This window comes from Lampetra planeri, unplaced genomic scaffold, assembly GCF_965212315.1.
Source record: "Lampetra planeri unplaced genomic scaffold, kcLamPlan1.2.h2 scaffold_409, whole genome shotgun sequence".
Lineage (NCBI taxonomy): Eukaryota > Metazoa > Chordata > Hyperoartia > Petromyzontiformes > Petromyzontidae > Lampetra > Lampetra planeri.
Genome location: NW_027615232.1, coordinates 1 through 24,897, shown reverse-complemented (window position 1 = coordinate 24,897; position 24,897 = coordinate 1). Strand labels below are relative to the sequence as shown.

General features: G+C 45.2%; 5 non-coding genes across 5 annotated transcripts; 4 read left to right on the top strand and 1 right to left on the bottom strand.

Annotated features, from left to right (window-relative positions):
* The first annotated feature begins 3,877 nt into the window (after window positions 1-3,877).
* TRNAP-AGG (transfer RNA proline (anticodon AGG)) lies at window positions 3,878-3,949 on the top strand. Its single transcript has one exon. It is a non-coding gene; the product is annotated as a tRNA-Pro (tRNA).
* Window positions 3,950-4,608: 659 nt separating this feature from the next.
* On the bottom strand, window positions 4,609-4,827 carry LOC144741043 (small nucleolar RNA U3). Its single transcript, XR_013589859.1, has one exon. It is a non-coding gene; the product is annotated as a small nucleolar RNA U3 (small nucleolar RNA).
* Window positions 4,828-5,954: 1,127 nt separating this feature from the next.
* TRNAT-UGU (transfer RNA threonine (anticodon UGU)) lies at window positions 5,955-6,028 on the top strand. Its single transcript has one exon. It is a non-coding gene; the product is annotated as a tRNA-Thr (tRNA).
* A 12,850-nt stretch (window positions 6,029-18,878) lies between these two features.
* On the top strand, window positions 18,879-18,952 carry TRNAT-UGU (transfer RNA threonine (anticodon UGU)). The gene has a single exon. It is a non-coding gene; the product is annotated as a tRNA-Thr (tRNA).
* A 1,939-nt stretch (window positions 18,953-20,891) lies between these two features.
* TRNAK-UUU (transfer RNA lysine (anticodon UUU)) lies at window positions 20,892-20,964 on the top strand. The gene has a single exon. It is a non-coding gene; the product is annotated as a tRNA-Lys (tRNA).
* The last annotated feature ends 3,933 nt before the right edge of the window (window positions 20,965-24,897 follow it).

Genomic DNA, 24,897 nt, shown 5'->3' with positions numbered 1-24,897 from the left:
TACTATTTACTAGCTACTTTCTAAAGGTTAGTCATTAGTTCAGTTATTAAGGGATTAATAATTGATCAAAAACTTTATCCTATCACCATCACCCAGAATGTATATTTTTTCTTCTTTTACGTTCTATGTCTGTTCTTTGTTTGTCTTGTGTTTTGTCATTTTACTATTTTATGTGTGTTATTGGTATTTAGGCAATAAATACATATCTTAAAACTGGTTGTTGCCTGTTTCCTTTGTGCGCAGAGACATGATCCATTGAATCTAAAAGATCCCCTATGCTGCCCATGAACAAAAACTGGGTTATTGCTACAGCACCCATAGGTGGCTTTTCCTCGTTCTGATCCTCTGTGCTAAGCCATGTCACCAGTCCAATTACTGTGTGCGTGCGTGCATGCATGTGTATCCTTGAGTGTGTGTGTGCATGTGTGTGTGTGGGGAGTCCATGTGTGGGGAGTGGGTGGGTCGGGATGGAGTGTTTCCATAAAAACCTGGCAGTGGAGTGTATTGATCCCAGGAAGGAACCCTGAGTGAGAGTCACTCTGTAAGGAGTGAGGTTCGATTTCAGTCCTCTGATGTCAGTTTCTGAGAGGACACACTATAGCTAACATCACGCATCTCTGGATATATTTGTATGTATATATATATGTATATATATACATATTTTTTAAAGCATGTTCATGCACAAAGCACTTTTTCACTTGAAACTTGTTTCACTTGTTTTATTTCATTTACAATCTGTACTGTTATCACCTACAGTATTTTAACTCAGCATTTTTTTTGAATTTGGTAATAACTTTGAATATTTCACATCCCAAACTCTTCCTCTACATTCTGATTGGTTGTCGTCCTCCGTCTTCCCTTTTGTCTCCTCATCCAGCGCTGATTCTCTGCAGCTGGGAAAGAGGACACTCCCCGTCCTGATGGGGGTTCCATTCTCAGCTGTTGCCGTTTGTCTATGGCACCGCTCTCCGTGGTTCTGAAGAGCCAAGCTCAGGGCTGTAGGTGTGAGCACAGAGCTCTCTGGGGTGCTGATGCCCTCACCTGCCTCACTCTGGGGTTGCCACAATCTGAACACTGGACGTCCACTAGAGGCAGCAGAGTAGCCGAGAAGACATAAGACAGCAGCAACCACTAACTGGGCACAGGTTGTACCGTGAGCTGACTTACCAGATACTTCAGGTAAACTGCACATGAATGTTGCACATAAGCAGGTTAATGTTGCTAAATGAAGTCATCACCTGCACAGGGACTCGAACCCTGGACCCTCAGATTAAAAGTCTGAGCTACACAGGCTTCATGCTTGTCAACACTTATTCAGTTTGTTATTTATTATCAGTCAACTGTGATGGTGATGAGACTGTTTGAAAAATGATGTTTATTCCCACATAACATTTTATCCACTGTACTCCTGATAAGACCAACTCAAGGACACTGGACGCCACTTTGACAGAAACATGGTTCTCATGGTCAAACTCAAGAACTGCAGACAAATCCAGCTCTTCACCTCAATTTGTGTCCTGCAAGAACTAGTATAGAATTATATTTTTCGAATGTAATTCTAATTATATTTTTATAATATAATTCTATGCTACTTTACACATGTAAGATGTCCAGGCATCATTTCCTGTCATTCACTGTGTCACTAACTCTTTAATTCTGCCAACAGCCAACACTTTTATTATTATTATTATTATTAGTCCTTTAAAGACTGGTTGTATTTTATTAATGAACCAAGATTTATGAACAACAGTCAAATTTTCTGTATATAAGTTGTTGGGATCAAACAAGAACAGAATGACTAAACACCCGCTTATTTATCAAGAAAGATTTTACATTTCCCAGCTGTTACACAAACGTGGAGTGGTGACATGTTAGAATATTAAATAAGAAGAGTAACTCAATATGTTTGTTTACTGTAACTACATGAACAGGACAAACAAGTAAGTATTTACAAGGACAAACTTCACACATGTTCACATTGACATGTTTACATCTGTTGACATCTGTTTACAGCTGCACAAAAGCTGAAGAGTCACACATCTATTCACTGTGTAAACCTCTGGATCTTCAGACTTTGCTTGTCACTTAAACTGCAAGAAAATGAATGACAACATTATTTGATGTTGTGACATGTGCTCAGCTGGGTGAACACACAAGGAAAAGAGGAATCAGAGGCCTACCGAGGATCAGGATTTCAAGCTGATTGAGAGAGTTTGTGATGGAAGTAGCATAAGGTTGAGGAAACTAGAGTATTTTGTGAAGATTATGTGTCGTCCCAAACATTGTTTCACCCTCAGAAATGAGCAGGGGTGTCCAAACCGGTCCTCGAGGGCCCCATATCCTGCAGGTTTTCCATGTCACCCTGCTCCTACCTCACCTGAATCAGTCTCTGAAGTTCTGCAGAGGCCGACAACGAGCTGCTGATTTGAGTCAGGTGTGTAGGAGCAGGGTGACATGGAAAACCTGCAGGATATGCGGCCCTTGAGGACCGGTTTGGACACCCCTGCTCTACTGCTTTCAAACAGGATCAAATGGATCTGTAATCTTTGCAACTGTTGATTTGCCTTCAGAAATGTTAACTGAAAACGGCAGAATGACTTTAACAAGATTTCATATCATCAGTTGTTTGCAGATGTTCCACAGGCGCTGTCACTTAGCAGGTCAAAATGTCTGACTTGTGAACAGAATCAAATTTACCTTTTGCATGTTAGGGGAATGTGATAACCACTACACTATGGAAACTGCTCTTAGAGCCCAAGGATCACTGAAGGTTGTATTTTTCTTCCCATTCCTGGAGCTCATGGAACTTCGAAGGCTGGTGTGCTTCAACATCTGTGAGAACATCTGCTACAGACTTTCTACCAGTCTGTGTTAGCGAGTGCTGTCCTGTATGCAGTAGTGGGCTGGGGAGGCAACCTGAAGAAGAACGCCTCTCGCCTGAACAAACTGGTGAGGAAGGTGGGCTCTGTCATTGGCACAGAGCTGGACAGCTTGTCATCTGTGGCAGAATGAGTGTGTGAGTTGAGTGTGCATAGTAAACGATATTTTCTCACACTCATTCGGTGTGAATGCGTTTGGGTACGCAAAATACTCAGTATAAGTATGGAAGTATGTAATTTGAGACACAGCATTGGTTAGGAATTGCTTTATCAGCCAATTGGAACTGTGTGTGGTCAATTTCTTTTTTCTCCCGTTCTTTAGGTTTACTGCACACAACCAGAAGTAATGTCAAGACAAGGTGTTCTTTGCTCCTTTCCAGACATAAAGCTGTGCTCAGGAGTCATGCAGGCTCTTCAAGAGAGCTTTCTATTCTTGAGTAAATGAAATATTTAAAAGATATAGATTTGCTTTCTGGCTGTGATAGAGGAACTTGTGTGTTCCTCTATCACAATCTACTCTATTCCTATGATTACAGATCACAAGGGGATTAGCAGTCCATCAACCTGAACTGCTCTGTTGACTTGTGTGTTGTTGCTGCACTCAAACATTATAATATGATTCCACTTTATTGTGGACAAAGAGCAATACAGTTAAGACTGAAGAGAAAAAAGGTCTGTCATCCATTCAAGACAAAACCTTTCTATTTTCAATCCAGAAGCATAACAAGGAGGGAGGAGTTGCTACACAAATCAGAGTGTTCAAATATTGGTTCAAGGCATGTTCATAGAAAATCAAAGCAGACCTGCTGACCAGGCTGTGATTGTATAGTGTGAGGTGAGAACTGTGTGCTGTGGCTGCACCAAATACGGCAAAGGAATGTGTTGTGAACTTTCTCCCACTCTTTGGACTCATCATCTGTCAGTTTACATCTGTTAAGTTTTACTTAAGCTTTACTTTGTAGTACAGTCTGAATTGGCACCATACAAACAAGCTTTGTGGCTTGTTGGTCTAGTGGTATGATTCTCACTTAGGGTGTGAGAGGTTCTGGGTTCAATTCCCAGACAAGCCCTTAACACAGTTGTTATCTGTCCTAGTGTTTGTCCAAGTATCAGATGTCACATGCAGCTCATGTAAGCTCACGGTACAACCTGTGCCCAGTTAGTGTTTGCAGTTGTCTTATGTCTTCTCTGCTGCCTCTAGTGGACGTCCATTGTCCAGATTGTGGCAACCCCAGAGTGAGGCAGGTGAGGGCATCAGCACCCCAGAGAGCTCTGTGCTCTCACCTACAGCCCTGAGCTTTGCCCTTCAGAACCACGGATAGCGGCACCATACGACCAATGGCGACGGCTGAGATTGGAACCCCCATCAGGACGGGGAATGTCCTCTTTCCCAGCTGCAGGGAATCAGCGCTGGATGAGGAGACAAAAGGGGAGATGGAGGACGACAGCCAATCAGAATGTAGAGGAAGAGTTTGGGATGTGAAATATTCAAAGTTTATAGCAAACTCAAAAAAATGCTGAGTTAAAATACTGTAGGTGATAATGGTACAGATTGTAAATTTATGTGCTTTGTGCATGAACATGCTTTAAAAATATATATATACATAAATATATATCCAGAGATGCATGACATTATCTATAGCGTGCTCGCTCACAAACTGACAAAACAATGCAATACTGATTTCTTGCTTCTTACATATCTGCATTAAGAAATGTTGAACAACGGACAACCACTCTGAACACATTCCTCCCATTGTTGCTTCAGGGAAAAAGCAACAAGCACTCATCAACAACAGTGAACATACGAGGTGAATCATTATTCACTGTCAGCCTCAGGCACAGAGAGGAACGTCATGACTCATCATCATGGTTAGCAAGACCAAATACCCAAAGAAAACACATTTCTTAAGGCAGAAGCTATAGAAATGATCCCTGAAAGTATAGTCTGAATACATCACAGGACTGAAATCGAACCTCACTCCTTACAGAGTGACTCTCACTCAGGGTTCCTTCCTGGGATCAATACACTCCACTGCCATGTTTTTATGGAAATCCAGCTCTGCCAATCACAGCGTCTGACATTACAACTGTGACTGCAGCAACACAACGAAGGTCAGTGGGAAAGGAATAATAATAAAAAGACGAAAAAAGTCAGTGTTACAGTTACTGAAACACCAACGAGACACAAGTCTCGGTCAAGCTGAATTAGTCCTGGAGACATGAATAAAACTAAATGAAAAGTTAATTTTTAAAATTACGTCCAACACATTTTAAGTGAGTTTGTGTAGCTCATGCAGGTGAACAGTGTTCATTTAGATCCTTGAAATATCTGAACTCATTCGGTGTGAATGCGCTTGGGTCCTCAAAATACTCAGTTTAAGTATGGAAGTATGTGATTTGAAACACAGCATTGTTTAGGAATTGCTTTATCATTCAATTAGCACTTTTTCTCCCGTTCTTTAGGTTTACAGCACACAGCCAGAAGTAATGTCAAGACAAGGTTGCCAGTGACAAGGTGTTCTTTGCTCCTTTCCAGACATAAAGCAGTGCTCATGCTGAGAAGGATAGTCTCTCCTCGTTTAGCCGATGTTGTTTCACAAGCCAATGATCCCATGATTCCACTGAACAACTACTTCAATGACCAGATTACCAGAATGTCCTGGGAAGTAGAGGATGGGTAAAATGAAGGAGGTTTCCCTGACAGAGGCACCAGTCAAGTAAAAACCATGAAAGGTGGGATTCCGACATCCAGGATAAATGACTGAGCCGAGTTTAGCCAATTGTAAACAAGAATATCCTGCTTCAAAAATATCATCAAAACAAATCCAAAGACGGTGCTAATAGTGTGATTCTCCATGTTGTTGCTGTCCGAGTAAGATTGTTTTTTTCCGGTAGACAATCCAATCAGAACCCTTCCCAGCCCTCAGACCTTAAGTGGAATTGAAAAAAGCTGATGACAAATGTCTGCCATATATGGTAGAATGAAAATACTTTAATCACAGATTATTGGATTAAGAATAATTAGAATAAGAATATTTTTTTTTAAAAATCACGTTACCACTGACAGTGTTTGTAGGTGCTGTGGCTTAGCTGGTCAAAGTGCCTGTCTTGTAAACAGGAGATCCTGGGTTCAAATCCCAGCAGTACCTCAATAGCACACTTGTTATTCAGACTTTGTTATGGAAAATACTATTTTGCTCCAGGATAAAGTGTCAACTTTGCCTCCTGACTTCACAAGGGAGGATCTAGTACAAGGGTCTGCAACCTTTACTGTCAAGAGAGCCATTTTGCCCCCTCTTCTTTTAAAAAAATGTCTGGAACCACAAAACATAACAAAGCTTATAAACTTAGAAAATGTTTAATCTTTTGTTAATTTGTCCTGCTACAACAACAGAATACAGCAAAAATGATGCAAATTAAACACGCCTGCAAGCCTGCAGACAAGGATTAACCAGCACAGGAACACCTTCTTCCCATCAGCAGTCACCATAGTAAACAGTTAACGACAACAGTTAAGCACATTGTCAACAGCTGAATCATTCATCTGCACTACTGACTGACAGTCGGCATACATTGTCGTACCGGACACTGGCACTTCATGTGTTACTTGTTACTGTTTTAAAATGTACTGATTAGTTGAAATTCGTAGTTATCCTGTCAGATTCAGAACTTGTCATGGATGGTGCAGACTGATCGCTTGATGCAGTGGAAACCCGACTGCTGTATTTTTTTTGTGTGTGGTGCAATTCCAATGACACCCCACTAGATGTCCTTATTCTGACCATTTTTATATAGTTCACCTTTCACATTCTTCTTTAACTTTTCGGCCGTTTGAGTGTGCGTAGTACACTACATTTTCATACAAATTCAGCTGAATGCACTTGTGTACCTAAAACTCAGTTTAAGTATGGAAGTACGCAATTTGAGACACAGCACAGGTTAGGAATTGCTTTATCAGCCTCTTTTCCTCCTGGTCTTTAGGTTTACTGCACACAACCAGAAGTGATGACAAGACAAGGTTGCCAGTGACAATATGTTCTTTGTTCCTTTCAAGATATAAAATAGTGCTTAGGAGTCATACAGTTTCGTCAGGAGATGATTTCTATTCTTGAGTAATTAAAATATTTAAAAGATATAGATTTGCTTTCTGGCTGTGATTGAGGAACTTGTTTATTTGAAAAGAACATAGACTCTTCCTATCATTACAGAGCACAAGGGATTAGCAGTCCATCACCTTAACTGCTATGTTGACTTGTGTGTTATTGTTGCGCTCAAATCATTGTCTGATTCCACTTTATTGTACCCAAAAGAGCAATACAGTTTGAATAGAAAAAGGTCTGTGGTCCATTATTTTGTATATTTTTAATAGTATCAAACATGGAAAGTTGGCTGCAGCTTCACAATAATGAAAAGCATGATGTTGGATAACTGTTCAAATATTGGTTCAAGTCATGTTCATAAAAAAATCAAAGCAGACCTGCTGAACAGGCTGTGAGTGTATAGCGCAGGGGTGTCCAAGCTGGTCCTCGAGGGCCGCCTATCCTGCAGGTTTTCGATTTCACCCTGCTCCTACCTCACCTGACTCCATCTCTGTGAAGTTCTGTAGAGGCCTGACAACCAGCTGCTGATTTGAGTCGGGTGTGTAGGAGCAGGGTGACATCAACTATGGCAAAGGAATGTGTTATAAATCTTCTCCCACATTGGGACACATTATCTGTCAACTGAGTTGGACTTAATCTTTACTTCTGAATTGGCACTATACAAATAGTTGGTCTAGTGGTATGATTCTCATTTAAGCCTGAATTACGGTACTGTGTCAAATCAAGCAAACTGCTGTACTGTCCTGCATTCATATCCTCCATTTGTTTTGACGGGATTTTTTTCATCCTCTTGTGCATCATCCTCTTGTGTGTGTATCCTCCATGTCACCTGAAAACAGGATCAGATTCATGATAAACGTGGGCGAAAATTACCTACAAGCCCAAAAATCCAAAAGGGTAAAACAACTACGAAGTTCAAGGTGCTTGTGCAAGGGAAATCCCTAACATCCAGGGGAACCCTATTAAATGCCTTGGAAAGTGGTATGATGACTCCCTGACAGATAAAAACAGCAAGTCCAACACCGAAAAACAAGTTGAAGAATGGTTGAAGAAGGTTGACAAGTCTGGCCTGCCTGGAAAATATAAGTGCTGGACCTACCAGCATGGCCTACTCCAAAGACTTATGTGGCTTCTCACCATGTACGATGTGCCTATAACAGCAGTTGAAGCGATGGAGAGGACGGTCAACAAGTACCTTCGAAGATGGTTGGGAGTACCCCCAAGCTTTACAGCTATGGGGCTTGACATAAGGTCGGGTCAACTCCAGCTCCCCCTGTCCTCTGTTGTGGAGGAGTTTAAAGTCACCAAATACAGACTCTCCCTGTCATATAGGGACTCACAAGATTAACTAATCAGGGAAGCAGGAATAAGAACAAGATCTGACAGGAAGTGGGCCGCCAGCACTGCAGTTAAAGGCAGAATCTTCTCTCAGGACAAAAGATACCATTGGGAATCCGTGCACTGGAAGACAAGGTCTAGGAACATCACATTTACAAAAGTGGTCATAGAAAATCATTGCACAGTCTGGCATATTATGACATTACCATTTTGGGAAATTTTACACACACAGAATACATTAAAAAAATGGATTATAAACATATGCGATAATTTATTTATTATATATATATTTATTTATATATATTTAATATATATATATGTTCATAATTCAGTCATTCCCAACAGATATAACAGAGATACAAATTCAATGCATCACATATTATGGGGTTCCGATACAGTTGCCTGTGATTATACACTTGGCCAGGAGTTTTATGTGCACATGACGCTTCGAGAAATGAACCCTTTCTTGAACCAATTGGCTCAAGTGGTTCAATGCCTCATGAGGCTTTGTCTCACCAACACTTGTCCTTTCCAAGCCACAGCTGCATATTTGTGGGAGAGAGCAGACAATAAAGCTCAATCTGTTAGCTTCCATGCCCCAGAGTTTTCTGCATGTGAGTTTTCTCTTCTTGAGACCCTCCCACCTCATCCAGCAGCCCTGTTTGGCTGCTTTTATGGCATTGGAGTGACTGGCTGCTTCCTCCTGTCGGGACACCACCTCTACCAACATGAAGCCTCCTCTGCCTTGTTGGATATGGGCCACCACGCCATGATGGAGAACAGCAGATTTGTCCTGTAGCACTGTTGGCTGGGGCTCACTTCCTCCCTCTAACCACAGGGTCCCGGATTCAGTTAGGGACACGTCCAGCCACACCTTGGTACACTTGAGCTCTTGAACAAGGCTAGAAAAAATGGCAGTGACAGGGCTCCTTCATGTAATGGAAACTTTTTTTTTTCCTTCATCGTACCCCTTACACATGTCAGATGTCCATACATCATTTCTTGCCATTGACTGTGTGATTCTCATGTATTTTTGATGGCAGGTAAAACTGACAAAACTGAAGTCATTCAATGACTCTACAAGACAGAACGCACAGAGTCAATGCACATTATCCATATATAATACAACCCATATGTCTGTACACTGCAATAAATGCACTACAAGTCCATACACAACAAATGAACAAATTAGTAGGTGCAGTAGCCTCCCTACACACAGTATACAGCACAAACACCATGAGAGGCCAGTTTCAACTGAATTAAAAATGACACTCAAAGTCACCAAGACCTAAAAATACAACTTTTTCTTTTTTTGCATCTTGCATGAGTTGTAGAACATAAGCACCACACTAGGTTCAGCTGCTTGGTATAAATATGAGATTGTATTCAACTACAAGCAAAACGATACAGAGACAGTACATGTCTTGTGCATGAACTCACTATAAGTGTTTTCATCAACTGACTTCGATCAAATATGTGTTGCCAAGTTGGCAGGTGGGATCTTTCTCCATGGACTTTGCATGCTCTCCCTGTTTCTCTGCAGGTTGTCTGGCTTCCTCCCACCTCCAAAATCAGGCTGAGGTGGTCACTCTGAAGTTTAGAGTCTAAACTGTCCATCGGAGTGAGTGTGTGCGTGAATGGTTGTTTGTCCTTCATGCGGCCCTGCGATGTGCCGGCGACTTGTCCAGGGTGTACTCAGCCTTTCGCCCGTTGACAGCTGGGATTGGCTCCAGCACACCCGTGACCCGTAACCGGATTAAGCGGCAGAAAATGAATGAATGAATGAAGAAATGTTTGCAACCACATACTCGATTGAAGAACACCATGTTGATTCTTGAACATGGAAAAATCATGCTGATTCCTGAATATGGAAATGAAGGTATTAACAATAATCCTAACGATTACTCATAATCAAATGAAGTGTGTTAACAAACAAGTGAAGTTAAAGTGTTAACAGAGAGGTGTAGTAAAAGAATCATGTGAGGTTGGCTGTAAATCACGTGAGACTGACTGTAGACGGAGAGAGAAACCACGGCCCAAACGAACAGGATGCATCTGGACATGAACGCCATTTTGTTCCTGTAAAAACGTTTCAACACCTAGAAACAGCCTAGCAACAGCAGGCTGAATGTGCGCAGAAAGTCACAAACACCAAGTTGGGTGTAATGCATGTGTCAATTTGAAGTCAGTATAAAAAGTAAAGTACGGAAGAGGACGTGGTTATTCCTCGGCCAAATGGAAGCGTGCTGATCGACCACATCGGGGCATCGCTATTTGGGGGAAAAGAAATCAAACTCAGCAGACGGAGAAGATGAACAGCTCATATGACACAAAAAAATCCAAACCTTTTGAAAAAGGTTCTTCTGAAAAGAGAGCTTTGGGCTGAAGAGGATTAACCATGTCCACTCAGCTGATGAAACTAAATTTGATACAAGGGTTTCTTCGTTCATCCTGCTTATTGAAGATTTAACAAAGGTTTTTCCCGAGAAGATCATTTTTCATTTTTATTATTTTTTTAATTTTTACTTATTTTTCTTTTCCCTTTTTCTCACGATTTAACATTTTTCCATTTTCATTCTTCTTTTTATTTTATTTTTTTTCATTTTTCCAACGATTTTACTGGACCTTTTTGAGGCTTTTCTAAAGAACAAGATTTTACTGACAACTTATTAAGGTAATCCTGTTGAATTCTCTCAACTTTTCTGAAGACTTGTCAAGTTTTTTCCAAAGACTATCAAGTTTTTCCGACGAGGAGTCACGAGTCACACTGAGACAGCTCCTGACAGGCAAAACAGAATATAAGTAATACACGTTGTCTAGTTATATTTTAAAGATCCTACACATAGCCAATCACAAGTAATAGGAGTGTCAAAACAATATTTTGCAGTCATAAAGGTCGGGACAGTTACGGCAGCCCGGATTATCCTCAGGTTATGGAAGAGTACATCCCCACCGGACTATAAAAAATGACAACAGTGACAACTGGGTAAGAATTGAGAAGATTGTATAGCTGTGACTGAATAATATAATAATGTGTGTGAATTACTCTGTACTGGCATTTATAGGTAGGTACCATATACCAGGGAACCACTGTAACCCCACCCAACAGAACTGTCTCTAAGTGTGAAATAATAACAAATATATTATAAAAAAAAAAAAAAAATACAGGTTCTTGATTAAATATGACAAGCAATACTACGACTAATAATAATACTGGGGGAGAAGGAAGGATCCCCAGCCCTGACCACAGCTTGCTGTAACCTGAAGGCGAGAAGAGCACAGATAACTCCAGAGGGAAGTCACGTTAGTAATGTGCATTAATGGATCTGAATGTGAAGCACTTTATTTACATACTTAAATGTTCTTTATTCAATGCAGTAGAAGTGTTTATGTATAGAAAAACACTGCAAATTCATTGATCCATTAAAAATCGTGTAACTTGTAGCTTATTGTCATCAACAGAACATAGAACTCCATCCCAACAGCAACGGTCTGTAAAAGCCTCCATGTCGCCAGTGCCAGTCCTGCTACAAAATTGCCCACGTGGTGGAGGGCCTGTTGCTTAGCCTGACCTTATGGATGGTTTTCGCACAGTTTTTCGCAGAGAATCTTTGTGTCTGCTCCGTGCAGGGTCAGTCTCTGCTCGGTTGCTGATCAGCTCTCCCACCGCCGGGCTTAGGATCATCTCCAGGAAGGGGTCGGTTGGCGCCCTTTTGTGGTGATGGTGGCATAGTGGTGAGCATAGCTGCCATCCAAGCAGTTGACCAGATTCAATTCCTGGCCATTGCAGATGTCTTGATGTTAAATGTTTGTTGATGCAAGGAAAATTTATTGACCCCATCGCTGATCTTAGATTGATTACTACACGCAGTATACCGAAGACATTCAATTCTTTTTTATTTCTATAGCCCATATTTTACAATTGTCTTGATGGACTTTACAGTACGCACATTGCTACACCCTCTGTCCTAACCTCAGGGAGGACCGCAGAGAGAGGGATCCCCCTCCCTGCGACAGACAGACCAGCGATAGGTGTTGCATGCACAGACAATGAACAAATGATGAACAATGAGAAGCATTTCACAGATCAGATTGTGAAGGTTAATAATAAAATTATAATAATAAAAGGTCCATGTAAGGCTGTTTAAGAGTCCAACAGTGTTATTAGTCTATATGTTTATATAACAAATATTTGAGAAATATTTGTTCAGCACATGTACAAGCAGAACAGGGTGGTGAAGGGGAAACAGGGGAGAGAGGAAGAATAGAGGTGGGAGACAGAAGTGGCTCGGTGCTGTTGCTCAGCGCCACTGTTACAATTATGGGTAATGAGTTCCCCCGGCAGTCTAGATCTTTGGCAGCATAACTAATGGTTGGTTTAAGTTGACCCTGAGCCCTTATCCAGCCTTAACTATAAGCTTTGTCAAATAGGAACACCTTAAGTTTATTCTTAAATAAAGAAAGTGTGTCAGTGGAAGGTGGTTCCAAAGGATGTGAGCCTGATAGCTGAGTGCTCTGCCACCCATTGTGGTTTTGGAAATTCTGGGAAACAACAAGCAGGTCTAGATTCTCGGAGCGTAGTGGTCTTTTTGGATGATAAGGTACTATGAGATTTTGGAGGTATGTGGGAGCCTGACCATCCAGGGCTTTAAAGGTAAGGAGAATAGTTATGAAATCTATGCTGTATTTTACAGGGAGCCAGTGTAAAGAGGCTAGTGCAGGAGCTATGTGGTCCCTTTTTCTGGTTCCCATCAGGACCCGAGCAGCGGCATTCTGTACCAGCTGAAGTGAGTTGTTAGGGGAACCTGATAGTAAGGAGTTGCAGTAATCCAGTCTAGAAGTTACAACAGCATGGATCAGTTTTTCAGCATCCTTACGAGACAGGAAGTGCCTGATTTTGGAGATATTCCGTAGATGGAAGAATGCTGTTTTTGTAGTATGTTTAATGTAAGAGTTAAAGGACAGATCCTGATCAAGTATAACACCTAAGTTTTTTACTGTGGTGCTGGAGGCCAAGGCAAAAACATCTAAGGAAATGATATGGTCTGTGAGTGAGGACCTCAAGTGTTTGGGGCCAACTACAATCACCTCAGTTTTATCTGACTTCAATAGCAGGAAGTTAGTTGTCATCCAGGTTTTTACATCTTTGAAACAGGCCTGAAGTTTAGCTAATTGATTAGTTTCGTTTGGTTTGATTGATAAGTATACTTGTGTGTCCATCCATCCATCCATCATCTTCCGCTTATCCGAGGCCAGGTCACGGGGGCAGCAGCCCAAGCAGGGACACCCAGACTACCCTCTCCCCAGCCACCTCCTCTAGCTCTTCCGGGGGGACCCCAAGGCGTTCCCAAGCCAGCCGAGCGACATAGTCGCTCCAGCGTGTCCTGGGTCTTCCCCGGGGTCTCCTCCCGGTGGGGCATGCCTGGAACACCTCCCTTGGCAGGCTTCCAGGGGGTATCCGATACAGATGCCCAAGCCACCTCAGCTGGCTCCTCTCGATGTGGAGGAGCAGCGGCTCTACTCTGAGCTCCTCCCGGGTGACAGAGCTCCTCACCCTATCTCTAAGGGAGCACCCTGCCATCCTGCAGAGGATGGAAACTAAGCCGCTTGTATCCGAGATCTTATTCTTTCGGTCATGTTCCAAAGTTCACGACCATAGGTGAGGGTAGGAACGTAGATTGACCGGTAGATCGAGAGCTTCGCCTTTCGGCTCAGCTCCTTCTTCACCACGACGGACGCTCCCTTCTTCCCTCACTCGTGAACAAGACCCCAAGATACTTAAAGTCCTCCACTTGAGGCAAGGACTCTCCTCCAACCCGGAGGGGGCAGGCCACCTTTTTCTGGTCGATTCTCATCCCAACCGCTTCACACTTGGCTGCGAACCGCCCCAGTGCATGCTGAAGGTCCTGACTCAGGGACAGGACAACATCATCCGCAAAAAGCAGAGATGAAATCTGGTGGCTCCCGAACAGGACACCCTCTGATCCCTGGCTGCCCTGCCTGAGACCAACATGCACCGGGAACAGGTCCAACTTACTGCCGGCAATACGAACCAAGCTCCTACTCCCGGCGTATAGAGATCATACAGCCCTTAGCAAAGGGCCCCTAATCCCATACTCTAGGAGTACCTCCCACAGGATGCCACGAGGGACACGGTCGAACGCCTTCTCCAAGTCTACAAAACACATGTGGACAGGTTGGGCAAACTCCCATGACCCCTCGAGCACTCTGGTGAGGGTGTAGAGCTGGTCCGTTGTTCCACGGCCAGGACGAAAACCACATTGTTCCTCCTGAATCCGAGGTTCGACTATCGGTCGAATTCTCCTCTCCAGTACCCTCGAATAGACTTTCCCAGGGAGGCTGAGGAGTGTGATCCCACGATAGTTGGAACACATCCTCCGGTCCCCCTTTTTGAAAAGAGGGACCACCACCCCAGTCTGCCAATCCAGAGGCACTGTTCCCGTCTGCCATGCGATGCTGCAGAGACGTGTCAGCCACATCAGCCCTACAACATCCAGGGACTTGAGGTACTCAGGGCGGATCTCATCCACCCCAGGTGCTTTGCCACCGAGGAGCTTCCGAACTGCCTCGATGACCTCAGCCTGGGTGATGGGTGAACCAGCCTCTGAGTCCCCCGTCTCTGCTTCCTCTATGGAAGGAATGACAGTGGGATTGAGGAGATCCTCGAAGTACTCCTTCCACCGCCCGACAATATCCCCAGTCGCGGTCAGCAGCTCCCCGCCTCCACTGTACACAGTGTTGGTGGAGCACTGCTTCCCCTTCCTGAGGTGCCAGACGGTTTGCCAGAATCTCTTCGAGGCTAACCGGTAGTCCTCCTCCATGGCCTCCCCGAACCTCTCCCAGACCAGAGTTTTTGCCTCCACATACGCTCGGGCCGCGGTACGCTTGGCCTGCCGGTACCCGTCGGCTGCCTCAGGAGTCCCACGAGCCAGCCAGGCCCGATAGGACTCCTTCTTCAGCTTGACAGCATTCCTTACTTCCGGTGTCCACCACCGGGTTCGGGGGTTGCCGCCACGACAGGCACCGGAGACCTTGCGACCACAGCTCCGAGCGGCTGCTTCGACAATGGAGGTGGAGAACATGGTCCACTCGGACTCAATGTCCCCAGCTGGTCGATGGAGTCGGGAGCTGGTCGAAGTTCTCCCGGAGGTGGGAGTTGAAGACCCCTCTGACGGTGGGTTCCGCCAGATGTTCCCAGCAGACCCGCACTGTTCTTTTGGGGCCTGCCAAGTATGTCCGGTTTCCCCCGTGGCCAGCGGATCCAACTTACCACCAGGTGGTGATCAGTTGACAGCTCCGCCCCTCTCTTCACCCGAGTGTCCAAGACATACGGCCGGAGGCCAGATGACACAACTACGAAGTCGATCATTGACATCCGGCCTAGGGTGTCCTGGTGCCACGTGTGCTTATGGACACCCTTATGCTGGAACATGGTGTTTGTTATGGACAAACTGTGACTAGCACAGAAGTCCAATAACAGAACACCACTCGGGTTCAGATCAGGGGGGCCGTTCCTCCCAATCACTCCCCTCCAGGTGATACTGTCGCTGCCCACGTGGGCGTTGAAGTCCCCCAGGAGAACGATGGAGTCCCCGGCTGGAGCACCTTCCAGTACTCCCCCCAGGGACTCCAAGAAGGCCGGGTACTCTGCACTGCCGTTTGGCCCATAGGCCGACACGACAGTGAGAGACCTATCCCCCACCCGAAGGCGGAAGGAAGCGACCCTCTCGCTCAATGGGGAAAACTCCAACACAAATAGCGACTAAGCTGGGGAGCTATGAGCAAGCCCACACCAGCCCGTCGCCTCTCACGGCGGGCAACTCCAGAATAATAGAGAGTCCAACCTCTCTCAAGGAGATGGGTTCCGGAGCCCAAGATGTGCGTGGAGGCGAGCCCGACTATCTCTAGCCGGTACCGCTCAGCCTCCCGCACAAGTTCGGGCTCTTTCCCCCCCAGCGAGGTGACATTCCATGTCCCCATAGTCAGAGTCGTTGTCCAGGGTTTGGGTCGCCGGGGCCCTCGCCAGCGGCCGCCACCCAAACCACATTGCACCGGCCCCTTCTGAGCCTTCCTGCGGGTGGTGGGCCTACAGGAGGGCGGGCCCACGTCGCTTCTTCGGGGTGTACCCGGCCGGGTCCCGTGGGCAGAGACCCGGCCACCAGGCGCTCACCCACAAGCCCCAACCCCAGGCCTGGCTTCAGGGTGGGGCCCCGGTTACGCCAATCCGGGCGACGTGCGCATCCTTGCTTTTAATTCTCTCAATGCGGTAATTCTGAACCGCTCTTAGTCTGACCCGTCTCCTAGGACCTGTTTGCCTTGGGAGACCATACCAGGGGCATGAAAACCCCTGACAACATAGCCCCTAGGATCATTTGGGTACTCAAACCCCTCCACCACGTTTCAGGTGGCGGTTCAAGGAGGGGTAACAAATCTGAAGTATCTGCAAACTTTATACATGTGTACCTTCACTGGTTTGCTGAAAATCTCCTCTTGACCTGTTAACCCTCTGTCCATTTGTCTGTGGAAGTTGGATGTAGAGGATTTCCAGCCCAATCAGCGTCAAATCTGATGACAAAGTTCGGTCTGAGAGGTCACTTGAGGAAAATAGCCCCACATTGGTCAATCATAATATACACCCAAGAAAAACTGGAGAAAGACATATGCAACATGGAAAAGGAGCTGGCTAAGAGATACTCAGACAATTTATATAATACATTATGTAACTTAAAGTTCCAACTACATGAGCTGTACAATAAAAAAGCGCAATATGCTTTATTCAGGCTTAAAACAAATTTTTATGAGGGAGGAGAGAAAGGTGGTAGACTGTTGGCCAGACAGCTTAAACAGAAGGAGAATTCCAACAACATCCCAATGATAAAAAGAGGTAGTGAAATACTTACGTCTTCCTGGGACATTGATAGAACATTTGAAACCTTTTATCAGGATTTGTATACCTCAACTTGCACAACCACATCTGATGAGATGAATGCATTTTTATCGAACCTGCAATTACCGACTATTTCGAATTGTCAAAGAAATAGGATGGAGTCGGACCCAGCCAATTACAGACCAGTGAGTCTGCTGGGGGTGGACTGACAAAGACCCTGGCATTAAGACTAGAACAAATATTGCCAGATATTATAGATGGTGACCAGGTGGGCTTTGTCAAGAATAAGTCATAGAGTCGTAGAGTGGGGATTTCTGACATCTGTCATGTCAAAATTCGGTTTTGGAAGGGACTTCTGTCGATGGATAAAAATACTATATTCGAAACCGAGAGCAGCTGTGTTTACAAATGGCATTCTATCAGACTTTTTTAGTCTCTCACGAGGAAACCGCCAGGGATCTGCGGTCTCTCCATTACTCTTCACAAGAAGACTATTTGGCAGACAGACTTGGATTGTGAACTGAGTGAGGTGGAGTGGAAGGGTATAATTGGAAACTCAGGAAAATACATCAGGGAGGCTAGAGGGAAGATTACTCAATATAAGATAATACACAGTTTCTACTTCACACCCTCTAGACTCCATAGGATAGGTCTATTACCTGATAATCTGTGTTGGAAATGTGGTACACAGGCAGGGACTTTCCTACATGTTCTATGGGAATGTAGTCTGATACAGCCATTTTGGTAAAAGTATTACAACATCTAGGGAAGGCTCTGGAGCTTGAGATCCCAGTCACTCCAAGATTATGCTTACTGGGCGACCAATCACAAGTAATGGGAGTGTCAAAACAATATTTGGCAGTCATAAAGGTCGGGACGGTTACGGCAGCCCGGAGTATCCTCAGGGTATGGAAGAGTACATCCCCACCAGACTATAAAAAGTGGATTGAAAACATGGCAGAAATTGCATCATATGAACAAATGTTAGCGAGATCCACTCACCTCCTGGGTGATTCATCATTGGCCATGGGGGGTATCCATGCCTGGATGCAAATTCCCCAAATTCCCAAATTACCTTCACAATCGATATGCTGTTGTTAGACATACCTCTGTTCTCATGTTGGTGCAGCCAACCTTTGTCCCAATTATCATTTCATCGTGCATTTTCCTGCACAACCTATGCATCCACCATAGTAAGGAGGAGGAGTACACTCTCTTTCTCCTCCTCTCTCTCCAGGGCCTTTCTTTCTCGTCTTTCCTCTTACTCAACAAACATCTTCTTTCTCTCATCGTCCCCCTCGGCCATCTTCCAAAGGACATTCACCCATTCTGGCCTTCTCTTTCTTCTGGAGAGAATTTCTTTTGAACATTCATTCATTCATCTTCTGCCACTTATTCCGGTAACAGGTCACGGGTGTGCTTGAGCCGATCCCAGCTGTCAATGGGTGAACAGAAGGACGAACAACCATTCACAAATCCATTCATACCTAAGGAGAATTTAGAGTAGACAATTAACCTTAGCATGCCCCTTCCCAGCCCCCAGACCTTAAGTGAAATTGAATAAAGCTGATTACAAATGTCTGCCATATAAGCCAGAATGAAAATACTTTAATCACAAATTATTGGATTAAGAATACGCAAGAAGTATTTGTAGGTGCTGTGGCTTAGCTGGTTAAAGTGCCTGTCTTGTAAACAGGAGATCCTGGGTTTGAATCCTAGCAGTACCTCATTATTCAGACTTTGTTGTGGAAAATTCCATTTTGCTCCAGGATAAATTGTCAATTGAACAGTGAATTATGCAAACCTGCAGACAAGGATTAACCAGCACAGAAACAGCTTCTTCCCATCAGCAGTCACCATCGTAAACAGTTAACGACGCACAAGCACATTGTCAACAGCTGAATCATTCAGCTGCACTACTGACTGACAGTCGGAATACGTAGCTGCTTTTTTCCTGTTACATGTACAACATGTGCATACATTGTATTCTTTGTATTGTTTGCCTGCTTAGTGTTTTTTTTCCTTTTTTTATTCAACTGCTTGTATTTGTATTTTGTATCAAGAGAGAAAACAACTGTCAGAGAAAAAATCCTTGTATGGTTCCTCATACTTACTGATACTGATTCCCACCGGGTCCATTAATTTCCACATTCACCTCTAGACGGTGAATTTAGGTTTGCAGGACTGCCATTTTCTGTGAAACCACATGTAAAAGATGTGTTTTTTTAGCAACAAAGATTGTTGCTAACTCTTTTGATGGTGGGCAGATACCAGATAGTCGTCTGTGTCTGTTGTAAACATAAAAAAGTTACAGCTTGCACACTTAGGAACTGAATGCGGAGTGAATGAGGAGTCAGATAACAGCAGAGGCCATATTCTATGAACATCATCATCACCACAGAGAACAGGCAATGAGGAGAAGAGCCATACAACTGCATAATTTGTACTTTGTATTAAAACACAATGGATCAGGGAAATCTAGTCAGTCAGACTTCATGAACTGACACAATCTGTTGTTTGTCAGGGTATAGAATATATGACCCAGAACTGTGTTTACTATATTGTGTCTTCTTCTCCTTTCAGCTTGTCCCTCTTCAGGGGTTGCCACAGCGAATCATCAATTTCCATCTTTCCCTGTTCTCCGTATCCTCTACTCTGACTCCAACTACCTCCTTGTCCTCCCTCACTGCATCTATAAACCTCCTCTTTGACCTTCCTCTCTGTCTCCTACCTCCAACTCCATCTCTAACATTCTCCTACCAATGTATCCACTGTCCCTCCTCTGCACATGTCCAAACCATCTCAATCTAGCCTCTCTAGCTTTTTCTCCTAACCTTCCTGTCTGTGTTGTCCCTCTGATGACCTCATTCCTAATCCTGTCCATCCTGGTCACTCCTAAAGAGAATCTCAGCATCTTTAACTCTGCCACCTCCAGCTCTGCCTCCTGTCTTCTGCCTATCGCTAGTTTCTCTAAACCATACATCATAGCTGGTCTAACCACAGTCCTGTAAACCTTTCCCTTCACCTTAGCTGAATTACTTGTTAATTACTGACCATAAATACTGATGACTATTTGGCAGAAGGATTTCAACTCAGGCTTTCCTGTTCACAAGTCAGACATTTTGACCTGCTAAGTGACAGCGCCTGTGGAACATCAGCAAACAACTGATGATATGAAATCTTGTTAAAGTCATTCTGCCGTTTTCATTCCTGAAGGTAAATCAACAGTTGCAAAGATTACAGATCCGTTTGATCCAGTTTGAAAGCAGTAGAGGGTTAAAATTAAGGACCTTCAGCGTGTGAGGCAAATGAAATAACTATTACACCCACCTGTCCATGTGGGCCAGCTGTCTACGTTATTGGACCACGCCAATAAATTGGAGTCAGATTCAGTTGGACCACCATGACCCTTAAGCTGAGCAAGCACAAGAAAATGATTGAAGGATTCAAGGAAATTAGACAGATAGATAGAACCTTCTCAGCAGAATCCTAGATCTGGACAAGTAGCCAGGAGTCAAACCTACAATCTTCTGATCTGAAGTCAGAGGCGTGATCAATTGCACGACCAGCACTGTATTTGTGGTAAAATGTAAAACCTGTGGATGCAACAAGTTAGCCCATGTACATACTTTCTTCACAAACTGAATAAGTGTTGGTAAGCACGAAGCCTGTGTAGCTCAGATGGTAGAGCATCAGACTTTTAATCTGAGGGTCCAGGGTTCGTGTCCCTGTGTAGGTGATGACTTCATTTAGCAACATTAACCTGCTTATGTGCCACATTCATGTGCAGTTTACCTGAAGTATCTGGTAAGTCAGCTCACGGTCCAACCTGTGCCCAGTTAGTGGTCGTTGTTGTCCTGGAGTTACTCTGCTGCCTCTAGTGGATGTCCAGTGTCCAGATTGTGTGCAAACCCAGAGTGAGGCAGGTGAGGGCATCAGCTCCCCAGAGAGCTCTGTGCTCTCACCTACAGCCCTGAGTTTGGCTCTTCAGAACCACGGATAGCGGCGCCATACGACAAATGGCGACGGCTGAGAATGGAACCCCCATCAGGACGGGGAGTGTCCTCCCGCCCAGCTGCAGGGAATTGGTGCTGGATGAGGAGAAGAAAGGGAAGACGGAGAACTAGACAACCAATCAGAATGTAAAGGTAGAGTTTGGGACGTGACACATATTCAGATTCAAAGTTTATAACAAGACACCTGTCCTCCACGTCATCCTCAAAGTCCAGTGTACTGGAAGCAGCAATCATGGCACGAGCCTCAGCTGAAGCTACAGATGCTAAATCCGCATACAATAAGAGACAATTAGAAATTTCGAAGCAACAAGCAAAGCTAGAACTGGATTTAGAGATGGTAGAAATAGAGAATAAGCAGTGCCTGGTGGGGAATGTCATGAACTGGTGCAGTTTTACAGTGGTTGAAATCTCCTAAAATGATGACAGCAGTGTCAGGATAAGTGTCATGCCCACTGATCATGTCATGTAGCTCCCTCAGTACAGCCTCCTTGGCAAAGGGGAGCATATAGAACATACAACATACAACATGGCGGCGCACACAGATGCAGCTCCTCTCGGAAACAGCGTATTTTATTGTTTTTGTTGGCATGTTTGTTTTTTCTCTGCCCCACCTGTCGTGCGTTGATTACCTACAGCCGACAGGATCTTCTCCGCATTGGATTACGGAGCGAACAGTTCGTAATCGAGGACTTTATTAGCACACATTGCGTTCCGCTGGACATAGCCCGGTGTCTGGGCTCCCCGTGGTCACTCATCCCAGCGGGCAGCAGGAGAAGGAGGCGGTGTAAGGAGAGAAAACAAAAGCGGGGCTGCCGGGCCCGCGTCCTCGTACGACTGCGGAGACGACCACACAAACTGCCGCTGCCCAGCAGTTTCCTCTCAAACGCCAGGTCCCTTGCAAACAAGATGGATGAGCTGAAGCTTCAGCTGGAAGTAAACAGACTCGTGCGGGACTGTTGCATTCTGCTCATCCATCCCGGACCCGCCATTGAGCTAGCAGGCCGCACCGCCCACAGACACGATAGGAACCGCGACTCCGGTAAGAGCAAGGGAGGGGGGCTCTGCATCTACGTGAATAACAGCTGGTGCACAAACGCCACTACCATCGACAGGCACTGTTCTGCAGACCTGGAATTCATCACGATTAGATGGAGGCCCTTGTGCCCTCCGCGTGAGTTCACCGTCGTCCTGGCAACCGCGATGTATATCCCACCGGACGCTAACGCTTGATTTGAAAGTAGTGCTTCCACAATTCCATCAGCACATTAAATGTGCCACAAGGGGAGCTAACACCCTGGATAAAGCCTACTCCAACATCAAACATGGTTCAGGGCCACACAGCTGCCCCACCTGAGCTTTTCTGATCACATGTCGCTGCTCCTGATTCCGGCATACAAACCACTGAAAAAGAGATCTCCCCAGCACAAACTCGGCCATTTTCTGCCACCAGGACCTGGAGGTGTTCACCTCTAAAGTGCTCAGCTACGTCCAGCACTGTGTTTACACCGTTACAGTGGATAAGCACATCAGAGTGTTTCCTAACCAGAAGCCTTGGATGACCAAGGAGGTCAAGGATCTTCTGAAAGAGAGGAACAGCACCTTCAGGTCCAGGGACAGGGAGCGGTACAGCAGTGCTTGCGCTGCTCTGAAGAGAGGCATCAGGGAGGCCAAGGCAGACTAGTTTGAGTTCCCTCCTTAAGAAGACTGAAGAGATTTTTGTTGAGACCGCTCTAAGTTACCTGTATTATCTGCTGAAGAGACTTTTGTTACGCCGGTTTGTTTGAGTTCCCTCCTTAAGAAGACTGAAGAAGACTTAGTTACGGAATTTTGTTGTGTTCTACCCGTCCCCCTTCCACATTGCTCCGTTACCAATAAACTTCCTGTCTTTTGGAAACGTTGTCCCTGGTGTGTTGCATTTGGGTCCAGAAATTCCCTCGTCTCAGTCCTGTTTGGTTGCTTCCCTAACCTGGAAGATTGAGGAGGACGTTCGGCGTGCCCAAGCCCTTCAGCCAGACCCAGGTGACGGCCCTCCAAATTCCTTGTTTGTCCCTAACCCTGTTGTTCCCAGGTTCTCCAGTGGGCCCACACGTCCAAGTTCTCCTGCCATCCGGGTGTTTCACAGACTCTGGACATCCTGCGGCAGAGGTTCTGGTGGCCCTCCATGGAGAAGGACACCAGGGAATTCGTGGCTGCCTGCAGAACCTGTGCCCTGAACCTTTTGCAGCCCTTGCCTGTCCCTTATCGGCCGTGGTCACACATCGCCCTGGACTTTGTGACCGGGCTTCCACCCTCCCACGGTAACACAGCTATTCCATTGCCCTACCTAAGCTCCCTTCCGCCAGAGAGACAGCCAACTGCTTAGTTTCCCAGGTCTTCCGCCTCCATGGGATCCCCACGGACATCGTTTCCGTGGATGACGCCCCGGTCTACACTGTCCGTAAGTCTGTCCGCAAGTCTTCTGTGTTCCGTGTGCTCTAGTTCTGGCGTTCGCCTCCGTCAGCTAGCTTTTTCGTTTGTTTTAGCCTGAGGCCTTTTCGTTTCCATAGCCACCTTTGTTTGTTAGAGATTTCGTTTGACCGGCCTTTTGCTCCGTGTTCTCCCTTAGTTCGTTTCGTAGTGTTTCTGTAGAGCTAGCTCCCGCACTCCTTTGTTTTGTCTCTGTGATCCAACCGATACTACCGGTCCGTGTCCTTTTGTTCTCATTAAAACCTCATTGCTTTTGACCATTGGTGTTTGTGGGAGTCACTGGTCTGCCCTTAGAGTTCCATGGACCCGAACGTAACACTTTCCAGTTAACCCAGCCACTAGGGAGCAGTTGCGGAAGCCATTGTTGACTGGTGCCGGTCCCAAGCCCGGATAAGTGGGGAGGGTTGCGTCAGGAATGGCATCCGGCGTAAAACTTTTGCCAAATCAAATATGCGGGTGATCAAAATGATTTCCAAACCGGATCGGTCGAGGCCCGGGTCAACAACGACCGCCAACAGTGCTGTTCACCTACAGGGTATTGTTGGAAATTGGACTACTGTTGGTCAAAGAAGAAGAGGACAAAGAAGAAGAGGAGGACGATTGGTGCAGGGAAAGAGGGAAAAGAGGAAGGTTAGAAGGATCAGTCTGAGGTTAGGAACTCTGAATGTAGGTTCAATGACAGGGAAAGGTAGAGAATTAGCTGACATGATGGAGAGGAGAAGAGTAGATATTTTGTGTGTGCAGGAGACTAGGTGGAAGGGCAGCAAGGCAAGAAACATTGGAGGAGGATACAAGTTGTTCTACTATGGTCTAGATGTGAAGAGGAACGGAGTAGGGGTGATTATTAAGGAAGAGTATGCTAGGCAGGTGGTGGAGGTGAAACGAGAGTCAGACAGGTTGATGTGTGTAAAGGAGTAATGGTGAATGTAGTTAGTGGTTATGCCCCACAGGTGGGCTGTGAGTTAGAAGAAAAGGAAAAGTTCTGGAATGAGCTAGATAGAGTGATAGAGAGCATTCCCAGAGGAGAGAGAGTAGTGATTGGAGCAGACTTTAATGGCCATGTAGAGGAAGGGAACAGAGCTGATGAGGAAGTGATGGGCAGGTTTGATCTTAGGGATAGGAACTTGGAAGGACAGGCAGTGGTAGACTTCACCAAGAGAATGGAAATCGCAGTGGTAAACACCTATTTC